The sequence below is a fragment of the Thermobia domestica genome, chromosome 8 (assembly GCF_964235325.1).
Source record: "Thermobia domestica chromosome 8, izTheDome1.hap1.1, whole genome shotgun sequence".
Classification (NCBI taxonomy): domain Eukaryota; kingdom Metazoa; phylum Arthropoda; class Insecta; order Zygentoma; family Lepismatidae; genus Thermobia; species Thermobia domestica.
Genome location: NC_137461.1, coordinates 244,593,093 through 244,610,080, shown reverse-complemented (window position 1 = coordinate 244,610,080; position 16,988 = coordinate 244,593,093). Strand labels below are relative to the sequence as shown.

The window sequence follows — 16,988 nt, the reverse complement described above, 5'->3', positions numbered from 1 at the left end:
AGCGCCCTAGACAATATAATTTTACATGAGATACCGTTATCACCACTCACTTATCTGTTTTCGATTTCGAATCATTTTGAAAATCGGCATTTATTTTCGCGTTTCTATACGGCTGAAAACGGAAAGCCACTAGGTGACTTGTGATAACGGTACCTCACGCAAAATAATATTGTCTAGGGCGCTCTTGTTCCCACATTTCAACTATCTTTTATCTATTTGAAGATATCACATAATTACAGCAAAATTAGCGGCATTTTAATTTCGCCGGGATGAGGCCTCTTAAGCAGAAATTAGCATGAGCATTATAAGAGTTCATGATAATTTTAAGGCTATAACCATGCCATGTATTGTTGGTAGCGTCACAATGAAAAGCTTAATAAAGGAGTAAGAGTATTTCAGTGTTAGTTTCACCTCAATAAGCATGGTTCTCGTACAGCATACATTTTAAGGCTTACAAAGAAGTTCAATTTTCTCCATTTCCTCCGAAACTAAGCAGATTTTACAGTCACGCGTATAATTTTGTCCAGTTCAATAAAATCTGCTGAGTGATGTATGTCTCATCTTTGGATCTAGTTTTCGTTAAACACTAATATTATTGTAATTTCTTTCATTAACTTATTAATTCCAGTTTCAGATAGTTTATCTAAATTTAATTTCCATTAGACCGAGTACACAAGTGGTAATAAGGATGAAAAGAAAAATAAAGTCTTTGAGATCTTATACGTATTTAAGGGGATAGACTACTAAATATTTTTCAAAAGCTTACAATTTTTCTTTTTGCCTGTTTCTCGTAAGTGAAAAGACATAATGAAATGTTTCGTACCACAATACTAGATAATGTTATTCTATGCCCGAAAATTCGAATCGGAAGAAATTTCGGTGTTGCCATCCATAGAAATTAGTGTGTGACCAAAATTTGAGTTACCCATAAATCGAAGTTAAAGTAGCAATTAGAAAAATGAACTCAATTATTGATTACATCATATTGTCTTTTGTCTCTTGTTAATTACTTTTTAAACAATATGTGTATTTATTCTGTAATAACTTATGTAACTTATTACAAAAAAAAATACAAATATTTAAAAGTACTTAACAAGGAACAAAGACAACATGATAAATCATTAATGACCGTTGAGTTCATTTTTCTAGTCGTTGTGTTAACCTAGATTTTGGGGTAATTCAAATTCTGGTCACACTGTAATTTCTACGGATGGCAACACTGAAAATTCTTTCGATTCATATTTTCGTGTGTAGAATAACATTATCTATTATTGAGGTAAGTTACATTTCATTATCTCTTTTCATTTACAAAAAAACTGACAAAAGAAAAATTGTGAGCTTTTGAAAAATATTTAGTAGTCCGTCTCCTTAACGGTGGAGTCCTGTTATTGGGTTAATAGAACATAAGAGACAGAAGAAACTCAGGGTGTCAGTGTTTTATATACAAAAATATATTCTAAGACATATATATTTGGTTTTGTCTGAAATCGTAGTAAACTTATCCGTAAAGCAAACCAAAATACACTGAGAAAAAAAATTGTAGGTGGCATACTTAAAAACGTAGGTTACATTCGTAATTCCTGTAGTTTCTGGACTTAACGTACAACCGTATATAACATCCTGCAGCAAACGTATAGCTGAAAAAGTATGTATTATACGTACTGTCTGCATAAGTGCAATGACGTCATTCGTGTGACGTCATCTGCAGTAACAAGTATATACGGAGGTGATATCTAGCTTTGTGACGTCAGGGTCGTATGTAGCATGTGGGTTAATAATGACGACATACACTGACTATCAGGACGGAGCATGATTTCAAGAAGTATGCAATATACGTTCTGTACGTATGTTTCTTGCGTTCAGCCCCGAGACAGCATTTATATTGTACTTGTGCCCCATACGTACGACTAGATACAGTATACGTATTGTACGTATGTATTATACAGATTTTCCTTATGTCGCACACAGCTTGTCCAGATACAGCATACAGAATATCCGTATGCACCATACAGAGTGCATATATGTAGCTTACAGACTGTCTGCATGCAGCATATAGATTATACGTATGTCGCGTACAGGTTGGCCATATGTAATGTATAGATCGGATGTATATAGCTAATAGGTTGTCCATATGAAATATACAGATTTTACCTGTATCGAATACGTATTGCCTTCTTGTAATGTATGGATCGGACATATGCAGGATCTAGAGTGTACGTATAGTGCACCATTATTAAAGTGCTGCAACATACTGCAAAGTGCATGATACATTCTTACTGTAATGTTGTCAAATATTGTTTTACTCTGTATGAAAACAAAAATAGCTTAAAATATGGTTGATCTCCTTTGTGCCAATAATAATAAAATTAACAATACTACACTTTTCAAATCTTAGTTTGGAGCAGTGAAACTGTCCAAAGAAATGTATTTACCTGCAGGGTGTCCTATAAGTTTGGGCTTCCTGCTAATTCGTTGGAAAGCTACTGCAAAGCCAAGTGTTGAAAAGTGACACAAGCGTTAATTTTAAAATTATGGGCACAAAGGAGGTTAACCATATATTAAACTATTTTCGTTTCCATACAGAGTAAATCAATATTACTGTAAGAATTTATCATATGGTTTGCAGTTAGTTGCAGCACTTCAATAATAATGCAAAATGCACAGCCTTATACAATCCTATATTCAAACTCAAACAAGATTTACGTACAATCATTTATTAAGCTGTTATCATCCATTGCTTGTACGATATAAAGATTAGTTTACCTCATTCCTTTCCTTAATAGTATCTTCTTCTAAAGTGCAGTTGTTACCACAAGAGGCCTGAATAGAATTTTCCAGAAATAACTTCTCTGTACATTTTAATTAACAGGTAAGTTATGTCTTTTTTTTTTTTTTTTTTTTTTTTTTTTTTTAATGTCGCAATAATTAAAAGTGTAGTGTCAGCCGAAAACGTATTCGCTTACAAGATGATTCCTACTCAGTACTCGCTATTAAAAATGCAACACCAAGAAGGAGACTGGGTAGATGCGCCAAAGTTCCCAGGCCGATACCTAATAGTAAGTGCAGAATACTCTTAAACGTTCGCTGTATTCGCTGTGTGACAACGTGGTGACAGCGGAGGCGTTGTGCAGCCATCGACTAAACATATTTATTCTTCCCTGCTATAGACGTTCTGCAAATTTGGACTTTCCTGGATGCATCCTTCTTAGTGCAACATTTTAAGCAACGAGCAATTTAACAGTCTCATACATTGCTTAAAGAAAGAGCAATGATTCTCAGAATTACTCGGAAGATATATATACACAATTTAAAACGGTTATTTCAAACTTTGCAATTCAAAGCACGAAAAGAACTATAGATAAAGGAACACTGATTTTAGCCAAATAGTAATTAGTAAACTCAATCACACTCAGTACCATTAGTTGCTTGGTGTTATCCGTAAGTCAGAGATCACGGTATCTCATTTCGTGTAGATTTTTGCATTTGTTTAACGCTAAAAATGTATTTTATGGCTAATTGAACCCAGTACCATATATATACCGACAGGACGTACCTTAGTCACAAGGTGACATGAGTGAAACACTAAACTATTCGATTGACACCTGCGGTCTTGTCAACACTAGAGAAAGTTACAAAGTGATTAAGTAAATACGGAACATAGTTCATAGAAAGTATAGCGATGTATGAAGTCTCCGTTTCATACGACTTGGATAAAGGATACATCTGAAATAGCAACAAAGAAATATATAATGATTTCTCTGGATAATTTGGATTAGTCCAGAATTCGAACACACACACAACACGAACACACACAAGTCCAACTTTTTTTTTTTTTTTTAACTTCTTTCTTCGGATTCCCAATAAAGTTGACTACTGAAAAGCTGAGTTATAGATTCTGTATTAAAACAACACCTTCGCTAGACATGTTCAGTATACACATTGTCTTACATACAGAACAATACATTAGTTATTAATGCATGTCTGAAATAATAGTGCTTCGTATAGAATTTTACTTCATCCAATCGCAATAGCACAAAGATAAAAAATATTGCGAGGGATAATGTTCTTATTCCAGAGAAAAAGAATTAAAATGACTTAACATTAACAATCATTTTCTTTAAACAGAGATAATATTTTATTATAATTTATGGAAGAAAGAAATAATTTGTAGTACAGTATCTTTATTAGGGTTATATATTCGTACAAAATAATGTAAGTACAACTGGGTCTGTCTTCAGAAAGGACGTACTTTTAGCCACAACCTACACTGCTTCTTTTGACTGTCTTTCAAGCAGAATCCTGGTTTGAAGCACGAAATACCTGCAACAAAAATCAGAAAATATTTAAAATGTTATATTCAGTGTGTTTAATTTGGTTGTACTTAACAATACAAAATATCTTAACCTTTTTGAGATTAAATGGAAAAAATCTGTTCGGTCAGGTATGGACTTTTGGGTTGCACGTAGAAAAAATATGAGGTGTTTATTGATGCTGAACAACAACTCAAAATGTATTACCATTCAAAAGTAAGTGGGTACCCCAATGGTGTTCGGGGTACCATGGGGTACCTAATGTCTGTATTTTTTAGATATATGGAAATGTATGTCTCTAAAATGTAAGGAACTGATATCTGTTTACCGAAAACCTCAACTCGGTAAGCCTTATGGATATCGAGATATGGGAAAATAAAGAACGACACCATAGAAATGTGGGGTTTGCGTACTAGATGGGCAGTTTCGGAAACGTAATTACGAGAGCTTACAACCACCTCAAAAGTAGTTTCAATTAAATACACTACACACACGCCCTGATGGGGGTTTTCGGGTACCATAATATTCGCAGAACTCTCATTTCTAAACATTCTAAAATATGTTTTAATAACGTTTTAAAGAACCTTAGAGGTGTGTGTTTACCGAAACCGCAAGTCGGTACGCCTAACAGTTACCGAAATATGATGAAATAAAAAGTGACACCATAGGTACGTGGAGCTTGCATATTAGACAGTACAATTTAGAAAATTAATTAAAATATGACTATCAAGATATTGTCAAATAAAGGGAGGATCCATACAGTTATGGGGTTTTCGTGTTAGGTGGTAAAATTTCCGAAACCGGCCATGGAAAGTTAATAAGCATCAGTAGCAATTTCATCTTAAAGTAATTGGGTATTTCCATGGAGTTTAAGAACATCATGGGATCTACCAAGATTACATTTTAAAAGCTTTGGAAAATATATTTTGACATTTATAAAGAGTATTAGAAATATATATTTACCTAAAACTTCCAGCTAGTACATCTAGCAGCTAGAGAGGCACCATACAATAAAAGCGTATTATATCTTGAAATTTCAGAAAACAATTATTGATCCTAACAAAAGTTAAATAAGATGGTACGTCTATGGGTTAAGTGAGTACCGCAGACTCGTCAGTACAATTTCGATCGAAAGATTAATTCAGCTCTAAATTTTCTTTGGACAATTCCAAGCGTTCATCGGGCTCTGAAATAAAGTGAACATTTTTTGTCAATATCTAATATAGCAAACGAGATATAAGGAATTGTGTATTTTATGACGTCGTAAAAATAGAGACCCACATGGATTTGTACTTTTGAGTCTTTGCTGTAAGAAGAAGAAATTTTAGAAAACAACCGTATATACCTTAATAGACAATTAAATTGGCGGGGGCACAGTGGCTTAGTGGTAGAGTGCTTACCTCTGGTGTATTGGGTTCTTGGTTCTATCCGCGGCCAAGTCAGTTTGTAGTGGACATCGTATTCGTGGGTTTTCTCGGGGTTCTCTCTTTCCTCCCACCTTTGCATTCCATCAATTCTGCCAACGACATTCACTTGCTTTAATCAAAATCTCCCTGAGACTGAAATGCATAATCGTGGGTCGCTACACTGAAATATTTCCTTTTATTTAATTTAAAATTAAATAGGGAGTTAAGTATGATCGTATCTCTACGGGTTAAGTGAATACTCCAATAGTTTCTGCAAAAAAAAGATTAGTTAAACACCCTACCACTAAGCTACTGTGTCCCCGCCCATTGAATTGTCTATTAAGGTATATACAGTAGTTTTCTGATTTTTTTTCTTATAGGAAAGACCCAAAAGTACAAATATATAAAGATCTCTATTTTTACGCCATAAAATATATAATTTCTTTTATCTTGGTTACTATCTTAGATATTGACAGCGAATTTTCATTCTTTTGTACAGCTCGATGAACCATTGGAATTGCCTGAAGAAAACCTAGGACTGAACTAATCTTTCGATCGAAATTGTACTGAGGTACTCATTTAACCCATAGAAGTACCATCTTATTTAATTTTGTTGCGACCAATAATTGTTTCCGAAATTTCAAGATCTCATACACTTTTATTTCACAGTGTTTCTCCAGATGTTAGATGTGCTAGCTGGAAGTTTTGGGTAAACACATATTTCAAATACTGTTTACAAATGTCACATTATATTTTCAAAAGTTTTTAAAATTTAATATTGGTAGACTCCATGATGTTCTAACACCCCATGAATATATCTAATTACTTTAAGATGAAATTGCTACTGGTGTTTATTAACTGTCCATGAACGATTTCGGAAATTTTAGCGAAATCTAACACGAAAACCCCTTAACTGTGTTGGTCCCCCTTTATTTGACATCATCTTGATGGCCGTTAGTCATATTTTAATTCATTTTCCGAATTGTAGCGTCAAGTATGCAAGACCCACATACCTATAGTATCTCTCTTTATTTTCCCATATCTCGGTATCCATAAGGCTTACCGAATTGCAGTTTTCAGTTAAAAAAAAATCAGTTCTTTACATTTTAGAGACATGTATTTCCATATATCTAAAATGCAGAAATTAGGGACCGCATTGGAACCCCATTGGAGTACTCACTTACTTTTGCATAGCAGGGTAAAAACGCCAGTGGTTCTCACTTTAAGGTTGAAAACATACTATTTTGTCTTTTCTCTGAGCATTGTGAATCTGTCGGAGCTATACCGTAGTTGGAAAGACTCACTGATCCTTCCTATAATGACCATGTAGTCAGAATTCAAAAAGGAGTAGAAGGAAAAACAATATTTTAAAATCCTTGCACCAGTAGTCCTCACCTTAAAATCAAAATGTTCCAGTAATAGTCAGGATTTTCTATCAGTGTTCGTCACTCAAATAACTTGATCTAATTTATTCAAAAACGCACTGTGTATCAGTTTAGGGTTAAGAATACAATATAAAGTAGTAAGCTTAATAACTTTTCATCACTTTTAGCACTCAAGAAAGAAAAGAAAAAAAACGTTTTTACATACTTTTTAAAGCAATTTCAGAAAGAAAAATGTTAACTGAATTCTAAAGTTAACTGTATATCACTTTCACGTTAAGAGTACAATATTAAATACTATGTTTAATAACTATACGTCACTTTAAACACTCAAAAATGAAAATAAACGTTTGTACATACATTTTGAAAACAATCTAAGAAACAAAATAAGTTAACTGAATTCAAAATTTAATTATACATCACCTTAAGCTTAAGAATACACTATAAAATACTGAGATTAATAACAATGCATTACTGAAGAATGAAAACAAAAATGTTTTAGCTACCGATATTGTATTTAGATGTTATTTCTCATTAACATTTTTTTTTTTTTTTTTTTTTTTTTTGAGAACTCGTGATCAAGTCTAGGGATGCGCAAGAGAAAAGATTTGAGATTGTCTCCTCTCGAAAAGGTGCCGCGAAAGTTATGTATCGTCTCGAAAACTGGATCCGTTTCTATTGGAAGAGCTCTGTCTCGTCTCGAATTTCGTAACAAAAATTATGTCTCGTCTTGTCTCGTGTGCATCCCTAATCAGGTCCATAGCCAAAAACTTCATTTCCGAAGGGTTCGATAGGGCTTTGCGATATCCGAATTTAAATATACATAACCGATATCGACAAACTATCGAAACTTGTTCGAAATATTGAAAAATACAGCAATATCGAAATATAAACAATATCAAAAATCGAAAATATAGAAATACGAAAGAGAGAAAAGAATATGGATATATCGATCAAACATTTCGATATCGATGTTTTGATATTTGAAAATATCAACCGTTCGATTTAAATATCACACAGCCCTAGGCTCCAACTGTTGTCACCTTTAAAATTAATGTGAAAATTACTGACTAATATTCTGTAAGTACCATAAGACGGGATTATTTTGCACTTCAGGATTAACTTTGCACAAAATACGGCAAAAGTTTCACAGTCCTCTGTCGGTAAAATGATGGACTGTAAAGAGAAAGTTTCAACTGTCACCGTAAGATAGAACATTGACTATTTGGTTGGCGGTTAACATCAGTTCTAATTACCTGAAGGGTTTGTTGTTGTAGAGGTATGGAAAGCAGTCACTGTAAAGGCTGACAAAATTTGAAAGATATCACCTACAAGAATTTTCGTCAAAGTCAAGTCAGTTTCGTAGAATACTCTGTGTATAATGGGACTTTGAGACAATAGTTGAAATTGAAGTGTGAAACGTTTTAAAGTCATAGAAAAATAAAACTGGGAGAAGGTTGTTTCAGCCTCTAATCGGGGCTACTTTGCACCGATCAAACGTAACCCCTCAGATAGGAAATTATTACTACGGGTACCTCCTGCCATCTAACTTTAGGAAAATTTCCTATTCAGGTAAATGTCGGGATGGATTTCTTGTTGGAAAATAAATTACGAAAAGCGGCGGATTCAGAAAAATAGTTTGAGAGTGACTTCACACAGAAAGACTTCCTTTATTTAGAAACGACTAGACTTTTTGAAGGGCTTGAAGCGTAGACGCATAGGAATGACTAACATCAGAATTTTGTAAAAAAGAAATCCTGTAATTTGGGTGAGCTTCAGCCTGAAAGCCTCAAATCCCGTAAATCTTCCACTGATTACGGTTGGGATGATATTCTTGGATATAAAGAGCAACCAAGGCAAATCAGATCTCGAAGATTTTTGCTGTTCTTGAGTTGCCATTTTTGTGGGACATACTAAACTATCAGAACGTGGTTCCTATGACGGTACCAGAAAATACATAATTTTCTTTACAAATATCAATAATTCGTACTAAGTACTGACACCGGTACCGTAAGTCCAACCTCAATATTTGTAGACTGCATGCAGTTTTGTGTAGGAAGTAAAATGTATCAATAGAAGAGAGAAAACACTGCACAGAAACATTATGTTCGTATGCTGAAAATACTTTTTTGTATGTGTTGCAAAGTATCTTCAGCTATCAGGTTACTTTGCAACAAAGTTTATATGAAATGAAATGAAATGAAATTTTTGAGTTTTACGTTCCACGATTATGCCGGATATGCTCAAGGAGACGATGATGATGAGAATGAATGGAATAGTAGAATGAAAATGTGTGAGAAAACGGGAAAACCCCGAGAAAAATCACACACAGTGTTTCTCCAACACAAAGCCCATTTAGCACGTGCTTGGATCGATCCAGGAACTTCACGCAGGAGAGGTGAACGCTCCACAACTGAGCTACCACGTCCCCAAAACACAACCTCAGAATATATTTCATATAGAGTAGAAATAACAATATGTTGTAAAAAAAAAAAATGGCCGGTCTGAAAGGCATGTAAGCTAAAAAATTACAATTGCTACTCGATTTGTTTACTAGCATTGTTTAATTATCTACGGTACTGAACATCGCAACACCAACATCATTATGTTATGTCACATCCTTTCAAAACTATGAAAACTGCAAAGTACCTGCTTTGCTTCGTGATGTCCGAAGAGTAAGACGACTGAAGGCGAAAGCAGGCAAGTGGCATACAAATTTATGATGTTGAAGGCATTATTTTTCACAGCTATGGAGAAAAGAGATAGAAACAATAATAACGAAATCTTTGTTTTACGTCCTACGAATATGTTATGTAGGCTGACGGTCACAAATGAGTAATGAAAATTTATGATCTTGGAATACGATTTGGTGGAATAATGAGGGAGAAAAATAATCATTGATTAAATATTAAATTGAAAAGAAATAAGAGCCTGACGCTCAAATACTTATCTATCCGGCACCCATCTTGATCCCTCTAAAATATCATGAAATGCTTGATTGATTCTAAACCCAATAATAGTAATAATAAACACAGAATATATAATTTACGCACCTTGAAATGTAGAAATTAATGGTTGTAATTCCCAGCTTTCAAATAGACCTTTGATTTCTCCAAATGAAGATTCGGATATCTTGTTTCTTCTCAAGCAATAATGGGTTACAATAATCAGTTGCAGTCCAAAGCCAAGTCACTAAGTTAAGTATGAATATAAAAGAATTCATTAGTGACATCAAACATATATTAAATAAGATATACAGGGTGTCTCAAAAGTCCCCTGACATAGGGTAACTCTGTTATTATCCGAGTTATAACAAAATGTCGGAGGGGAAAGCATCTCCAAATATGATGTGTCCAATCTAAAGTGAAGGAATTTTTAAAATCGGATGACCCGTTTGCGCTGTACACTCTTTATGCGCCCAATGTGAAATGAAAATGCAACGTTGCCATTTACCTGGACCCACAACATAAGTGAGTGAAGTTACTGTCTTTTACGCTAACATGTTGATGGCCAGCCTCCGTTTCAAACAGTAACTTCATTCACTTATGTTGTGGGTTCAGGTAAATGGCAACGTTGCATTTTCATTTAAAATTGGGTGCATAAAGAGTATACAGCACAAACATCTCGTCCGATTTTTTTAAAGTGTTCACTTTAGATTGAAAACGTCATATTTCGAGATTTTTTTTCCTCTTACATTTTGTTGTAACTCTGATAACAGAGTTACCCTATGTTAGGGAACTTTTGAGACATCCTGTATACATCATAAGAAGTTCCTTTCTAAATTCTACACGGATGTGGTTAAATTGAATGTGAGGTGGGTGATACACATTAGGCCTTTTGGGAGTACGTCACACGGACGACCGTAATTTTGTGTTCAAAATTTTTATGAATTGGTGGGATATGTGATACATATGGCCACGGGCTAGAATTTTCTCAGTATGTCAAATATGCAATCAGATTTCATGCAGCTTAATTTGGTGAAAAGCTATTGCCAATTGAACGTTACATTTACCTCTTTCTTGCAGATGTTGAACCATGCCGTTAGCACGTGAGGAATGGATCAAAATAATCAAACTGTGGGGCGGGAGGAGTATATGTGCAGTGGTTGCCGATTGCAGAGTCATCCACAATGTGACTCTGTGTCACATGTTTCAGTGTCACAGTAATTAACTAAATTTGAGAAGACGGGCACATTCGTGAACATACATCGTAGCGGTTCAAACTCGCGGGACCTTGTTCCTTCCCCATTTTGAACCGGTACATGAAAATGCCATTTACTCCATGTTTGCCTGCGCCGATTTTGAAAATTCCTTCACTAATCGATTTCTCCCGTTGAGTACTACAAGAACCAGTTAAAATCTCGCGGGCCCTTCATTCTTCCCCATTTTGAACCGGTACATGAAAGTGCGATTTTTTTTCATGCTTGCCTGCGCCGATTTTGAAAATTCCTTCACTAGTCGATTTCTCTCGACGAGTACTACAAGAATCAGTTAAAATCTCGCGGTCCTTTTTTCTTCCCATTTTGAACCGGTACCGAAAATGCGATTTTCTTCATGTTTGCCTGTGCCGATTTTGAAAATTCTTTCAGTAATCTATTTCTGTCGTCGAGTACTACAAGAATCAATTAAAATCTCGCGGGCCCTTTTTTCTTCCCCATTTTGAACCGGTACATGAAAATGCGATTTTCTTCATGCTTGCCTGCGCCGATTTTGAACATTCCTTCACTAATCGATTTCTCTCGTCGAGTACTACAAGAATCAGTTAAAATCTCGCGGGCCCTTTTTTCTTCCCCAAGCCAATATTTTTTTGTATGTTTTGAATGTATTCAAGTATGGAACAAAAGTATTATATAATTCCCTTAGTAGGCTTCTCAACTTAATATTTTTCAACTTAAATTTTATTTATTTTAATTATTTATTTTCTTGTGACTCAATATTTAATTGCAATCGTTCATTGGGGAGAAGGGTGGCCATTCTCAAATATATAAATATAGTATTCTTAAAATTTATGTGTTCTCGTACTATTAGTTTCTTCCACTAGACCTGGAAACTGCAAAATTAATACCTGGAAAACCTGCAAAATTCAGGGAAATTGAGTTCCATATTTATGTATGAACACTGCTATTTACAATTTTTTTTTTTTTTTTTTTTTCGAATAGGGAGAACTGTACGAAAGGGTGGTTTGAGAATAGTATAACAGTAGGTTTCTGGGAGTGTTGTTCGAAATGAAATCTTTAAGTTTTACGTCCCACTATTATGCTGGCTAGGCTCAAGATGACGGGGTGTTGTTCGGTGGGGGTCAATGTTGCCAATTTTGGGTAAAGTCGCTAAATAAGGGGAATTCGACCTCAACGATAGCGTAGGGTGACCATAAAATTTTCAGTTAAAAACGGGACAGGTTCTTGCAACACTAGACTTTTAGATCTACCTTTGTTCTTATCAGTGCCTTGATATCAGAGTTCCCCCTCTCTCTCTTCGTTACAGAGCGGGTACTTATGAAAAAGGAAAGACACGTTGAAGTTTGTTTAACACACAACCAACTGCTAAAACCTCTGTTGCCTTTCGAGCAGTACTGCGAACTATAGAGTATGTTTAATATAGGGATTTTCAGTTCAATTTTTGCCGCTTTGTTATTATTAATACTTTTAAAAGGAGTAAAGGTACTGGGTTTGTTATTTACTTCTTTCATTTACATAAAACGGGACGAATACTACTTTTTTCCATCTACTGACGGGACGGCCGCGACACGCCCCTAAAACGGGACTGTCCCGGTCAAAACGGGACGTATGGTCGCCCTACGATAACGACAAAAAAAAATCCGATTGGAGACTTTTTTGGGTGATTTTTAAATGACGATTTACCTACTTACACATTTAGCGACTTTTTGCTGCAAACAAAATGTTCATCTGTAGAGAAGCATTATTAGTTCAAAAAAGTTTTTACGTTATTTTTTTCTGTTTGTTTGTTTTAATCAGCGCAAGTGATGAAGAGTTTGGAAATACAGCGTACTCACTACTCCACAATCCTGCATTGTTATGTTACCCTTGCCCTCTAACGAAGAATAACTACAAACTTGATGTCCTTTAGTTCGCAGAGTTTCCGTTGAGAGACACACGTAATACATCATTACCGATAGCAACAAGATTAGCTACAGATGCGTGAAAAAAGGCGAAGAAGGTGTTTGTTATATTTGTCCTCTGGGGTCTTTTAATTATTCTGCACTTTTTCTTTTACAAAAAATTGCTTAACGTAAGTACTGTAGTGTTAATTATTTCGGAACTATTTTGACCACAACATGAACAAAAGTACCCGAAACAACCTGAAATGATCCCTGAATTAAAGGATTGGTTGCGCCCTGTTTACAAAGATGTGAATAGAACCAGCGGCGCAAATCTGTCTTCAACATTGGGGGGGGGGGGGGGGTAAGACCGTTACCATACTTTTTTTGGCGATGTCCAAAATACTTATGAAGTTGAAAAACAATGTTGTGGAGGATCAGAGTTGTCTTTAGCGTTAGGAGGCTGCAGATTTGAGGCTTATTCTGGGGGACATCTCACGTTCCTTTGTAGCAATCGGACAAAAATCATCAAATTTCTCCCAAAAAACACATTTCAAATCGGATTATTTGGGAGAAGTCCCCCTCAGTTCCAAGATTGGAGGGGACATGTATCCGTCATCCCCCCCCCCCCCGGGATTTGCGCCAGTGAGTAGAACATATTGTTTAGTTTACATCTACAACTTTTACAATGCTTATAGACAATGAATTTCTCGATTATTTCTTATAGCGACTTTTCACCCAAAATTGGAGTCGTCACCTCTCGTTTCGCAAACTTATTGCCAACATTTTAGAAACTGGCTGCGGGGAGAGCTACAATGGATGATTCAAGTTATTTCGTCGCTTCCGCTGTGAACCTAAGTACAAGATTCCAAAAGTCACATTTTTTTGGTTCCAAACAATATGTCTGCTGGGTGAAAGCACAGACTGGAATGTGTTGCCTTTCCTACCTTATCTTTAATCCCATAGTAGCTCCTTTCCCAAAGTTAAAAAAATGCAATTCTTCCTTTCTTAATAGTACTTATGACCCAAAGTATTACGTAAGCATTGTATGTTACTTATGTAGCTCACAGAGCCGCAGCTATGGGCGAGCAAGCAAAGCACGTGTCCCGGGCGCGTGGTTGGAGGGGCGCCTAAAAGAGAGGTTATATATTAGTACTTTTCCTGGCGGTATTTAATACTTTTCATCAGAGTGCGAAATCATGAAATCAAAGTGAGAGGAAAAAATGAAATGAAATCTTTGAGTTTTACGTCCCACGGTTATGCCGGTTAGGCTAAAGGAGACGGTGATTATGAGAAATGAATGAAATGGTGGAATGAAGTAAGTGGGAGGAAATGGGAGAACCCCGAGAAAACCCACGCACACGGTGTTTGTCCACCACAAGGTTCACTTGGCGGGGCTAGGATCGAATCCGTGACCCCAAGCACCAGAGGTGAACGCTCTACCACTGAGCCACCGCGGCCCTAAAAGTGAGAGGAGACTGGAGAAGTGAAGAGAGAGAGACAGAGCGAGAGAGAGAGAGAGAGAGAGAGAAGAAAACGCTCGCACTTTTACACTTCAAAGTAAATTAAGTCATTTATTTTTTCTGTCCCCCTCCTCCCCCTCCCCTAAGTTCTACTGTCAAAGTAAATAGCTAAAAACACTCCCAGGCCAGAACCGCATCTACGTTGGAAATTTGATCGAGATCGGTCGGTCGGTGCAAGAGATTAAGAAAAAATGAAATGAAACCTTTGAGTTTTACGTCCCACAGTTATGCCGGTTAGGCTAAGGGAGACGCTGATGATGAGCAATGAATTAAATGGTGGAATGAAGTAAGTGGGAGGAAATGGGAGAACCCCGAGAAAACCCACGCACACGGTGTTTGTCCACCACAAGGTTCACTTGGCGGGGCTAGGATCGAATCCGGGACCCCAAGCCTCTACCACTGAGCCACCGCGGCCCCCGGCCGGGAATCGAACCCGGGTGTCCCACGCCAAAGGAGTGTTCACTAACCACTTAGCCACGAGGGAGCTCATCTGTGAGGCAGTGTAAACCCCCCAAAAAAGAAAGAAAATAAACGCACACTGGATGTTTGCGCAACTGAGGATCAAAACATTCTCAATGGAGTATGAGAAATAGTAAACGTCAATCAATGTGTGCTTTTGCTTATTCATTACTTCGTTAATACTTAATTCCTTCTAGAAATAGTGAAACAATACTATGAAGAAACACTAATTAAACTAATAACAATTACGTTGTATTTCTTACCATACCGTTTTTACCACCCATAGAATTTCAACCTAGCACTATACTGCATTAGTCACGCCGTAACGAAAGCTGAAATTCAAAGACCTGGCACTCGTAACTGTTGAAGTTGTGTTGTAGCTACCTGTATATCACGCGGCCTGCGTTGGTACTCCTCAACATAAATACGTCACAGCCCAAAGACAGGAAACATCACAAACAGAAGACAGGGGCACAAGCAGTGCCTGACACTTCACGAACTCAAACCCACCAAGACTCAACTCAACATGACCTTCAATTACGTTCTAGAAACCAAACCAGTGCTAAGGCACAAACTCACCAACTTCCTATATGAAAACACAAGAAAAAAATCTAACGTTTTGGTTCCAAAGTGATGACATAACAATAATACTAAAAAGGTTTTAATTTTCAGTAACCCAAACATTAATTAACTAGGGAACATAACAAAGCAAAAATAAATAAATAAAAATAAATTAAATTAAAAAATAAAAACCTGACAAGTAAGCTCTCCCTGACTACTTTTTTTTTAATTTCAGTAAGGCTGTAAAATATGTCAATATCTTCGTAATATATATATATATATATATATATATATATATATATATATATATATATATATATATATATATATATATATATATATATCATTGTAAACAAGTTCTTTAAACAAAAGAAAGCTCTGAGAGCGCTTACCTCTGACGTGGTAGGTCCCTGGTTCGATTCCTGCTCCCGACAAATAGGCTTTTGGTGAACACTGTAGGTGTGGTTATTCTTAAGACTTTCCAGTTTCCTTACATTTTCTTGATTCCACCATTATCATGTATCTCATCGTCACCTTCTCTCTTACATTGATGTACAATCATGGGGCGTTAAACTAAAAGAAAAAAAAATCTTGCAAATATCCTAGTAAAAATGAGTTTTCTAAACTACACTAGTGGCCCCGCGTAGCGTATTCACTAACGCTCTCGCCTTCGGTGCGAACGGTCCCGGGTTCGATCCCGGTGGGGGAACTCGGTCGAAAAAGTATCAAAAGATTTTAAGTCCAGCCATCCTGAATGAGGTTTCCTTGCCTTTTCCTCATTCACAGCAGGCAAATGCCGGAGTGGTACCTAACATATAGGTCCCAGGCCGTTTTCTTCCTTCCCAAATCCAAAAATGAAAATGAAACCTTTGAGTTTTACGTCCCACGGTTATGCCGGTTAGGCTAAAGGAGACGGTGATGATGAGTAATGTATGAAATGGTGGAATGAAGAAAGTGGGAGGAAACGGGAGAACCCCGAGAAAACCCACGCACACGGTGTTTGTCCACCACAAAGTTCACTTGGCGGGAGCTGGGATCGAACCCGGGACCCCAAGCACCAGAGGTGAACGCTCTACCACTGAGCCACCGCGGCCCCATTTTTCCCCAATCCATTCTTCCCTTCCTTTCCCCGGATAGTGTGATCACCGAGGGAAGTCATCCCTCATATGCGACGGGCTAACAAGGCCATTGATGCCGAAAGCCCAGAAATCTAAATCCTAAATCTTCACTACACAAGGGAATTTTCGCGCTGAAAACGGTTTATTAGCAATTATGTTAAGCAGCCCTGTA

At 36.5% G+C, this 16,988-nt stretch overlaps 1 protein-coding gene across 1 annotated transcript in view; it reads right to left on the bottom strand.

The window, feature by feature from the left end:
* LOC145693516 (protein takeout-like) overlaps positions 1–16,988 on the bottom strand; it is a 76,580-nt gene that overhangs the window by 20,001 nt on the left and 39,591 nt on the right. The window lies entirely within an intron of this gene.